This window comes from Loxodonta africana, chromosome 12, assembly GCF_030014295.1.
Source record: "Loxodonta africana isolate mLoxAfr1 chromosome 12, mLoxAfr1.hap2, whole genome shotgun sequence".
NCBI classification, from domain to species: Eukaryota; Metazoa; Chordata; class Mammalia; order Proboscidea; family Elephantidae; genus Loxodonta; species Loxodonta africana.
Genome location: NC_087353.1, coordinates 2370104 through 2382134, shown reverse-complemented (window position 1 = coordinate 2382134; position 12031 = coordinate 2370104). Strand labels below are relative to the sequence as shown.

Below are 12031 nucleotides of genomic sequence, written 5' to 3'. Positions count from 1 at the left end.
AAAGTTAATGGGAAAAAAAAGGCAATAAAAATAAAAAATATGAATATTAGGTGACTGGGAAAAAGAAGACTACATCAGAACTTTATTATTAGAATTAATTGGCTAGATGACCCAAAATGCAAAAGTTATTCAACTGAAATTGACTATTGAGAGCCCTTTGGTTTTTTAGAGCATATAACAAAATACATTTGAGATACTGCTTTCGTAGTAAAAATCACACATAGAAATACAAACAGAAGCATGAAAAACAGAGTGACTGAGTGATTTACAAGGGCATGCAAATTTCAGGGAAAACTTAAGTATCAACAATATTTGATGGTGACTTCAGCCAGGGTCTGAGTAGCACCTCTGCTCTAAAATGCTTCACATATTTTGCAACATCATGACTCCTGGAGTATCTAATATGGTCCATTTCAAGATGGGAGTATTCTACATCCAAATAGTTTAGTATGCCACAGGCTGAATCCGCAAGGCACAGAGATAGTTTTTTTTTTAAGGTGGCAAAACATTCTCCTATCACCTGGGGAAAGTCTTCTGCTAATCAGAGTTCATGCATATACATTCAACCTAAAGAATGGACCCACTCAATTTGTAAATGACAAGTGGTGCTTTATAACATCAGCTACATTAAAAAAAAAAAAATTTTTTTTTTTTTTTATAGGTGGCTTAATTCAGCAAACAATAATTGAGCATGAACCATGAGCCAGATGCTGATGATACATTGGTGAGCATGAAGGAGGTTTTTCCTGCCCCCATGTTGCTTAACCCTAGAGAGGGAAACAGGAAGGGCACATTTACAATTGAATCTATATTGCGATACGTGCATTTATGATGTGTGTTCCGTTTTCTATTGGGGGAAATTATAAGTGAATTGATTAAGTATTTTTGTTCAGCATGTAGACCATTTAAAAGTCAAAGAGAACATTAGCATGGACATAACATTCTGCTAGTTCTATTTCTGACTTATTATCTGTTCTCTTTTGTTAATATTTTATTAAAACACCTTAATCAATGTCATTTTTGAAATTGAATATACTATCTTTTGCATAAATATGGACAGCATTTTAGTATTTAGTAACAGTTTATAATACTAAAGCTGTGTGGATCATAACAAATTATGGATAATATTGTGAAGAATGGGAATTCCAGAACACTTAATTGTGCTTATGAGGAACCTTTACATAGACCAAGAGGCAGTTGTTTGGACAGAACAACGGGATAGTGATTGGTTTAAAGTCAGGAAAGCTGTGCGTCAGGGTTGTATTCTTTCACCATACCTATTTAATCTGTATGCTGGGCAAATAATACAAGAAGCTGGACTATATGAAGAAGAACGGGGCATCAGGATTTGAAGGAAGACTCATTAACAACCTTTGTTATGTAGATGATACAACCTTGTTTGCTATAAGTGAAGAGGACTTGAAGCACTTACTAATGAAGATCAAAGACCACAGCCTTCAGTATGGATTATGCCTCAACATAAAGAAAACAAAAATCCTCACAACTGGACCAATGAGCAACATCATGATAAACAGAGAAAAGATTGAAGTTGTCAAAAATTTCATTTTACTTGGATCCACAATTGACACCCATGGAAGCAGCAGTCAAGAAATCAAAAGATGCATTGCATTGGGCAAATTTGCAGCAAAGGATCTCTTTAAGGTGCTGAAAAGCAAAAATGTCACCTTGAGGACTAAGGTACACCTGACCCAAGCCAAGGTATTTTCAATCACCTCATATGCATGTGAAAGCTGGACAACGAATAAGGAAGACCGAAGAAGAATTGACGCCTTTGAATTGTGGTGCTGGCAAAGAACATTGAATATACCACGGAATGCCAAAAGAACGAATAAATGTGTCTTGGAAGAAATACAACCAGAATGCTCCTTACATAGCGTCACCATGGGTCAGAACTGACTAGGTGGCACCTAACAATGACAACAACAAACCTTACATAAAAGTGTATATTTTAGTCTATGTATAAAGCAATCATAAAGGATTGACTTGGAATAAATCAAAATGTACTGCTCAATAAACATATCTCCTGAACTCTAATTATTTTGAACTGTACTTTGGTATTTGAAATATATATATATATATGTGTGTGTGTGTGTATAGTGATTTTATATCACAATAAGATTGACAAGTACAAATAGATCATCTTTGGTAAGAATGTGCACCTATGGAAATTGTTGATTTTGATCATGGAATACAAATTGTAAGAATACTTTTAAATAGCATGTGCTAGTATCTTGTAAAGTTGATTTAATCATGCGCATAACCTAAATTGTAATAAATCACTCCTATATAAACACTAGTTTAACTCTTGCACATGGGGGCCAGGAGATATGTTCAAGAATTAATATGGCACATTGTCTGTAATAAGCAAAGACCTAGACCCCGTTTTCATATAATACCAAACAAAGGGACACTCATTGCCATCAAGTTGATTCCAACTCAAAGTGACCCATAGGACAGAGTAGAACTGCCCGATAGGGTTTCCAAGGATGTAGTCTTTACAGAAGCAGACTGTCACATCGCAGCTGGTGGGCTCAAGTCCCCAACCTTTTGGTTAGTAGCACTTTAACCACTTCACCACCAGGGCTCCTTATTTTGATACAAAGGATTTTATAAAGCAACGAAAATAATGGACTTTTTCTATGCATAACATAGTGGGTAAAGTTTAGAAACATAATGTTAAACACAAAACATCAAATCACAGAATACAACCCAGAAATTGATATGATATTTAAAAAACCCAAATATGAGATGTACAGGCAATATTATATCCATGGTAAAATAAAAAGAAGTCGAGGGAATGATAAACACAAAATTTAGGATACTGGTCACCCCTGGTGGGAGAAGGCAAGGAATAGAATGAGGAGACAACTACAGCTAATGTTACCGTTACTTGTACTGTTCTAGCTCTTAAATTTGGGTTTTAGTTAATGGGTAGGTGGTCATTTTAGGCCCTGCTTCATAAGTTAGAGTACATTGTTCATACTGTTGAATAAATTATTACATAATTAAAAAGATTCAGGATATAGACTAAGACAACCCAGAATTTTGTACCTAGTGGTACTGTTCTACAGGAATGAAGGGGAAATCAAGATATTCTCAGATGATGGAAAAGTAAAAAAAAAATTGTTGCCAGCAGGACTACCCTAAAGCAATAACAAAAGGAAAATTTCTAAACAGAAAAGAAACAATAAAAGAAGGAAGCTTAAAACATGAAAGGAAGACCAAAGTAAATAAAGTAGGAGCTGCTGGTGGATTGGAATGGCCAACTTTTTAGTTAGCAGCCAAGCTCTTGTCCACTGCACCAACAGGGCTCCAAATAAAATACAGGTAAATACAACAGGATTTCCTTCTCCTCAAGAGTTTTCTACATCATGCTTGATAGTTAAAGCAAACAATTATAACACTGTTGGATGTGGTTCTAAAAGTATGCATAGAAAATGTTTAAGAAAATTATATTATAAACAATGCAGGGTAAAGGTGTGTAAAGAGAAGTACGGTTTCTATACTTGATTGAACCAGTAAAACAATAAGTAGTAATCTGCAGTAAACTATGTATGTATAATGTATAAACTACTAATAAAAAAAAAAAAAACTATACAAATAAATGCCTTCAAAAGCATCATTGTTGTTTCTCTGTGCTGTCCAGTGGATCCCAACTGTTAACGACCCTATAAGATGGTAGAGCTGCGCCACAGGGTTTCCTAGGCTGTAATTTTTTTATGGAAGCAAATCACCAGGCCTTTTGTGCAGAGGTTGGTGGGTTCAAAGCGCTGACCTTTTGGCTGGCAGCTGAGCACTCAACCATCGGGTATTATCGATAATTAAAATGAAATTCTTAAAAAGTCCCAGTATCTTATAGGAAGGGAATAAGAAAACAGGGAAACTACAACAAAAAAGGAAATGAGCAGAAAACAAAAAAAACAAACTGGCAGACTTAATTTCTAACGTACCGATAATTATTTTACATGTAAATATTGTAAGTAGACCAATTAAAGATGAGCAGAATGGATTAGAAATCATGACCAAAGGAGCCCTCGCGACACAAATGGCTGAGAGCTCCAGAATTCTACTCTGCCCCATAGGTCACCGTTGGAGACCCTGGTGGTGTAGTGGTTAAGAGCTATGGGGAAGAATCAACTTGACGGCAAACAACAGCAACAAAAATCATGACCAAACTATATGCTTTCTACAAGAAACTCACTTCAAGTAGAACACTATAGATTGAAAATAAAAGGAAGAAAAAAATTATACAAACATTAATCAAATAGCTAATTCCTCAAAAAGACAAAGTATCATAACCAATGTGAAAGAGATAATTTGAATAGCTCTACAAATATTAAGGAAATTGAATTTACACTTTAAAAAACTTCCAGTAAAGAAATTTCCAGGCCCAGATTAAAACCAAAATGAGGTATCAGTACACACTTATCGGAACGGCTAAAATTAAAAAAAAAAAAAGTAAATAAAATAGCAACACTATCCAATGTTGGCTAGGTTGTCAAGAAAATGGATCATCCATAAAAGGCTGGTGGAAATGTAAAATAGTACAGCCACTCTGAAAAACAAGCTTGGCAATTAGTTTTAAAAATTACACCTGCAACTACCATTGCACCCACTGCTGTCGAGTCAATTCCGACTCATAGTGACCCTAAAGGACAGAGTAGAACTGCCCCATAGAGTTTCCAAGGAGCACCTGGACGATTTGAACTGCTGACCTCTTGGTTAACAGCTCTAGCACTTAACCACAGAAATAAACCACATGACCTATCAATTGCACAGCTGAACGTTTGTCCTAGGGAAACGAAAACTTATGCTCACTCAGAAACACGTAAACGAATATTTTTAGCAGCTTTATTCATAACAGACAAAACCTGAAACAGCCCAGGTATACGTTGAAAGTGAACAGTTAAACTGTGATGCAGCTATGATGTGTAATCCCACTCAACAGTAAAACAGAACAGACTACAACACATGCAACAATCTGAGTGAAACTCCAGCAATTACGCTGTTTGGAAAAAGCTCATCTCAAAAGGTAACACGCTCTGTAATTCCGTTTATACAACACTCTCGAAAGGACAGGATTACAGAGATGGAGAGTGGTGCAGTGGTTGCCGTGGGGTAGGAGGGACAGGGCAGGAGGGACGCAGCTGTGACTGCAAGAGGGCAACCTGAGGAGTCCTTGAGGGGATGGAAACGTTCCGTATCTTGATTGCACTCACGTTAATATTCTGGTTGCGATGTCGTATAGCAGCAGCTTTGTAAGATGCTACCACTGGTGGAAACTGAGTAAAGGATACAAAAGATCTATGATCTCTTACAACTGTATGTGAATCTTACAATTTCCTCAAAATAAAGTTTAAATAAAAGAGAACATACACTAAGACAAATTTTTAAGCCCATTAAATCTTGTATCTTATATCCAAAAGGATGTCAGAATGTGCAATATGTTAGGTTTTATAAGTTGAAAAAATTTGTTGTTAGCATAAAGGAAAGGGACCTGTTGAGATAAAAAAATATATATGCGTGTGTCTGTGTTTATTTCATGTATGTATACACACACATATATGTGGCATATATGAAAGTATATATATATATACTTTATATATCTCCTGATATGGTTTATATCTCCTAATATGGTTATATTAATTGATAGGTCTTTCACCTGTTACAGTAATCTACAATTTTATTTTGATATCATGAACATAATTTTACTCTTAGGAGTATTCATAGTCTATAAATAAATATATCACTGACCTACACAGGTAAAATAAATAAATGTGTTTATACTGTAAATTAAAAGAGAAATTTGTGAATGGAAAAACACCACAAACTTTCTGACTTTTTAAGCAGATCATAATGAAATGTGTAAATTGTAAAGATAATGAAAACTGTCAAATCCATAGTTTCTAATAACTCAACATGTTTTTAAAGTTACTCTTCAATAATTTTATGACAATTGTTAACAAAGTTAATAAACATTCCTGCTTTGTAGACAAATGAGGGGTTTCTAAAAATAACAGAGTACTAAATTACAAAAAGGCAATGAAAAAAGGCATGGGGGCAATTTCTAGGAGCATGCATTGTTCTTGAAATTGCTGAGGAAAAGGATTAGGTTTTACAAAAAAGACCACATTGACACACTTTTCTTTTAAAAACACTAATTTCTTTTTATTTTCTCCAGTGAAGCACTTTGTGTCCGTATTCTGGGGATGGTGAAAAGCCCATCTGTGTTTTTCATGCACTTTCGCTCGTCTCCCTGGTGAATGCTAATGTAAAGATGTAATTCACATGCCCAACAATGTCGGTCTTAACTGTTACTATTTCTCACACCATCTTATTCAGAAATATAAAATCCCTTTCAGTAGTCACTTCCTTTTGTGCAATATTTTCAGCAACATTTTGACTCTATATTTTCAAATTTTATTCAATTACTCTTCACATTTACCTTCTGCTTACTTATGACCATTGATCTGGGTTACAGCATTTCTACTCAGGATTCGAGCTTGTGACACACACAAATGCCCTACATTATCAAACATTGCGGCCGGGCATGTGCTATGGTGTTGACATGGTGACGGCGTTTATTCCAAAATGACATGGCCACAAAAAAATGAAAAAAAAAAAGTTATTCTAAAGGCATTTTATTCAACATTATTTCCTACTCAGCATTAAGTAGGTATTTTTTCAGAAGACTTCTGTTTCAGCACAAGGCTGACAAAAAGGGCTTAGTATAGTTACATAACTGAACTTCTCAGCCCTTCACAGGGGCAGGACAAGATGGCCTTGTGAATATACTATGCAGTCGTGGTTGGCATCTCATTTGAAGATGGTATTTTTACTATCTTGGATATGAACAACTGTAACTGCATTTCCCTCCCACTGGAGACCTTCTTGTATCAATTTAGGAGATTCTGGACCTCTTGCTAAATCAAGCCTTGAACACATTATCCCAACCTTGTTTTTGGCTCCCAGGTTTCATTATCCATCCATCTGTCCATCCATGTATCTATCATCTATCATCTATTTATAAGATAACAGGAAAAACAAGGAGGAACTTCAGATCCCCTAGACAAAGCCCCTTATCTTTTTTTTAATAATTTTTATTGTGCTTTAAGTGAAAGTTTACAAATCAAGTCAGTCTGTCACATATTAGCTTATATACACCTTACTCCATACTCCCACTTACTCTCTTTAATGAGTCAGCCCACTCCCTCCTTCCAGTCTCTCCTTTCGTGACGATTTTGCCAGTTTCTAACCCTCTCTACCCTCCTATCTCCCCTCCAGACAGGAGATGCCAACACAGTCTCAAGTGTCCACCTGATACAAGTACCTCACTCTTCGTCAGCATCTCTCTCCAACCCACTGTCCAGTCCCTTCCATGTCTGATGAGCTGTCTTCAGGAATGGTTCCTGTCCTGGGCCAACAGAAGGTTTGGGGACCATGACCACCGAGATTCCTCTAGTCTCAGTCAGACCATTAAGTCTGGTCTTTTTATGAGAATTTGGGGTCTGCATCCCACTGTTCTCCTGCTCCCTCAGGGGTTCTCTGTTGTGCTCCCTGTCAGGGCAGTCATCGGTTGTGGCGGGGTACCATCTAGTTCTTCTGGTCTTGGGATGATGTAAGTCTCTGGTTCATGGGGCCCTTTCTGCCTCTTGGGCTCATAGTTATCATGTGACCTTGGTGTTCTTCATGCTCCTTTGATCTAGGTGGGTTGAGACCAATTGATGCATCTTAGATGGCCGCTTGTTAGCATTTAAGACCCCAGACGCCACATTTCAAAGTGGGATGCAGAATGTTTTCATAATAGAATTATTTTGCCAATTGACTTAGAAGTCCCTTAAGCCATAGTCCCCAAGCTCCCACCCTTGCTCTGCTGACCTTTGAAGCTTTCAGCTTATCCCAGAAACTTCTTTGCTTTTGGTCCAATCCAGTTGAGCTCACCTTCCCTGTATTGAGTATTGTCCTTCCCTTCACCTAAAGTAGTTCTTATCTACTAACTAATCAGTAAATAATCCTCTGCCACCCTCCCTCCCTCCCCCCCTCATAACCACGCAAGTATGTGTTCTCCTCAGTTTATACTATTTCTCAAGATCTTATAATAGTGGTCTTATACAATATTTGTCCTTTTGTCTCTGACTCATTTCGCTCAGCATAATGCCTTCCAGGTTCCTCCATGTTATGAAATGTTTCACAGATTCGTCACTGTTCTTTGTCGATGCGTAGTATTCCATTGTGTGAATATACCACAATTAATTTAACCATTCACCCGTTGATGGACACCTTGGTTACTTCCAGCTTTTTGCTATTGTAAACAGAGCTGCAATAAACATGGGCATGCATGTATCTGTTCTTGTGAAGGCTCTTATTTCTCTAGGGTATATTCCGAGGAGTGGGATTTCTGGGTTGTATGGTAGTTCTATTTCTAACTGCTTAAGAAAACGCCAGATAGATTTCCAAAGTGGTTGTACCATTTTACATTCCCACCAGCAGTGTATAAGAGTTCCGATTTCTCCGTAGCCTCTCCAACATTTATTATTTTGTGTTTTTTGGATTAATGCCAGCCTTGTTGGAGTGAGATGGAATCTCATCGTAGTTTTAATTTGCATTTCTCTAATGGCTAATGATCGAGAGCATTTTCTGGTGTATCTGTTAGCTGTCCGAATACCTTCTTTAGTGAGGTGCGTGTTCATATCCTTTGCCCACTTTTTGATTGGGTTGTTTGTCTTTTTGTGGTTGAGTTTTAACAGAATCATATAGATTTTAGAAATCAGGGGCTGGTCGGGGATGTCATAGCTGAAAAATTTTTCCCAATCTGTAGGTGGTCTTTTTACTCTTTTGGTGAAGTCTTTAGATGAGCATAGGTGTTTGATTTTTAGGAGCTCTCAGTTATCTGGTTTCTCTTTGTCATTTTTGGTAATGTTTTGTATTCTATTTATGCCTTGTATTAGGGCTCCTAACATTGTCCCTATTTTTTCTTCCATGATCTTTATCGTTTTAGTCTTTATGTTTAGGTCTTTGATCCACTTGGAGTTAGTTTTTGTGCATGGTGTGAGGTATGGGTCCTGTTTCATTTTTTTGCAAATGGATATCCAGTTATGCCAGCACCATTTGTTAAAAAGACTGTCTTTTCCCCAATTAACTGACACTGGGCCTTTGTCAAATATCAGCTGCTCATATGTGGATGGATTTATATCTGGGTTTTCAATTCTGTTCCATTGGTCTATGTGCCTGTTGTTGTACAAGTACCAGGCTGTTTTGACTACTGTGGCTGTATAGCTGTATAATATGTTCTAAAATCAGGTAGAGTGAGGCCTCCCACTTTTTTCTTTTTCAGTAATGCTTTACTTATCCGGGGCTTCTTTCCCTTCCATATGAAGTTGGTGACTTGTTTCTCCATCACATTAAAAAATGTCATTGGATTTTGGATCGGAAGTGCATTGTATGTATAGATGGCTTTTGGTAGAATAGACATTTTTACTGTGTTAAGTCTTCCTATCCATGAGCAAGGTATGTTTTTCCACTTATGTAGGTCCTTTTTAGTTTCTTGCAGTAGTACTTTGTAGTTTTCTTTGTATAGGTCTTTTACATCTTTGGTAAGATTTATTCCTAAGTATTTTATCTTCTTGGAAAAGCCCCTTATCTTAAAGGTGAAAGAACACAGCAAAAATGTCTATAGTCTGCAGGTCCATTTCATTTCTCTAGGGGATCTTTGGTGGAAGTGAACCATTGCAGCAATATACCTAAGTTTCCAAGCATAGTGAATTTTAGGATCCTGCCAGTGGTACTTCAGAGTCTCAGAAATTCCTTGCCTGAGTCAGGAATAATATCTCAGGACCCTGCCTTGAATCAAAAAATATCTAGCAATAGTTCCTCTAATATAAAATTGAATAAACTGATCCAGACCTACGCCAGGGATTAGTGAATTGGCTCCTGTTTAGGACACTAAAAAAATAAAAAAAATAAGCCACAACAAATTGCTGTCCTGACTGAGCAGCTTTATGAAATCATGACTGTGCCCTGCCTGCCCACCTGTGAGTGAGTTGTCTGTGAGATTTCATAGGATTATGTTAAAATATCTCGTACCTAGTCTGGGATGAGCAGAGACATTCATGCCATTATCTTGAAGTTGCTGTGGGAGTAAAACTTTACCTTAGGAACATTTAAGAAATACCAAAATATTTCTGTTACCACTAAAAATGTTTGCAGAAGCCAGTTTCAAGAGATCCTCAAATCACCTTATTTGATTAACCTTATTTGATTAACCGTATTTGATTAACATGTGCTTATTATTATATCAAGTTGTGAGCCACACAGGAAAAAAAAAAAGTAATAAAAAGACAAACAAAATTTTATTTTATGTGAAAGTGTGAATACTAATATTACATAGAGACAATAAGATGGTTTGACAGTTTGGAACTACAGCAAAGATGGCATCTTTATTGTGGAAAAAATATCTATTTTTTTATGCATATCAAATGGATAAAAACAATTCATATTTTAGTAAGCATCTATTATGTCCAGCACAAGGCTTATGTATTCTCTTTTTATATTTACATGAAAATGATATTGTAAATGCATTTGTGAATTTATTTTAGGCTTATTAATAATGTAAGTATTCAAAAGAAGAAAAAGATCTCATTATTTTCCTTATTATATTTAAATTATTACAAAATTTTTTTTATTTCAAAGCACGTATATATATACATACATATATATAGTGTTCTTTTTTCTTTGTAGAGAAAATAGTCATTATCATTTGCTTTTTCTGCTGGCTGACCACATCCTCTCTCTCTCCTTACTTCTTTTAACCTGGATTAAGCCTCCTTCATTTTTCTGAAGCTGCTTTCCTGGGTCACCTCTGTCTAGTTGTCTAATCCTGCAGCCTCTTCAAGCATTCACGCTCATGCTTCCTTCTGCAGCTCTCACTTCCTCTCCCTCGCTGGTTCTCTTCTTTTCCCTCGCATTTGCCTCTTTCTTCTTTTACAGACTTTTTTTCTTCTAAGGCAGATTTACTGATGTCTAATTTACAAACATCAGAAACCCTGGTGGTGCAGTGGTTAAGTGCTATGGCTGCTAACTAAAAGGTTGGAAGTTCGAATCCACCAGGCGCTCCTTGGAAACTCTATGGGGCAGTTCCACTCTGTCCTATAGGTATCGGTAAGAGTCAGAATCAACTTGATGGCAACGGTTTTTTGTTTTTTTTTTGGTTTATGAACTTATGCTGGAAGAAATGTTTGGTGATCTACTTTTGAAGATCAGCGAATGAAATCCCTATGTATCCGATCTGCAACTGATGTGGGGATGGTGCAAGACCAGGTAGCATTTTGTTCTCCTGCACATGGGTCGGCATTAGTAAGAGGCTGACTCCACCATAGATAACAACAGCAATGAACTTATGCTACATAAAGCACTATGACAAGTGTTGATAGTGTTTAGGACATGTAAGACAGCCACAAACAACTGGTGGCAACAGTTGATTAAAAAATACAGGTACACAAAAATCTGTAGTACAAAGAAAAAGATGATTTGTGCCATATGCTTAGTAACAGTGCACTAAGTAGAGTGGAATCGAAAAGGATTTGTGCGTGTGATGTTGGGGGGTGGGACAGGAATACCCCACCAAATAAATTTTAATGAAAGCAATGGCTTTATTCATTGAGAAGCGCCATATGACAAACACAGCACTGCTAGCTCCTGGCTATAGCTTTATCAGGAAGTTCCATTGTGCTTACATACATCACAGATGTTTTTTTCCAGTAATAATTCTGAACACAATGATAGTAAGTATGGCATTGCAGAGTGCTGCTAGTTTGAAATGGTGGCTTTAAAAATAGCTCCATTTGCAGGCAGTATTCTCTCTTAGAATCTTCTGGCATGATTTATGTACCTGTGAAGCTCAGTGTTCTATTCCTTTAGTGTTTTTCCTCCACTTCAAGAAGAAATATTTAATTCTTTTAGTCTTTTAATAATTTCTTTGTGAATACTTTATGCAGGAAATTGAATTCACCCT

At 36.7% G+C, this 12031-nt stretch overlaps 1 protein-coding gene across 1 annotated transcript in view; it reads right to left on the bottom strand.

The window, feature by feature from the left end:
* CSMD1 (CUB and Sushi multiple domains 1) overlaps window positions 1-12031 on the bottom strand; it is a 1768974-nt gene that overhangs the window by 1725599 nt on the left and 31344 nt on the right. The window lies entirely within an intron of this gene.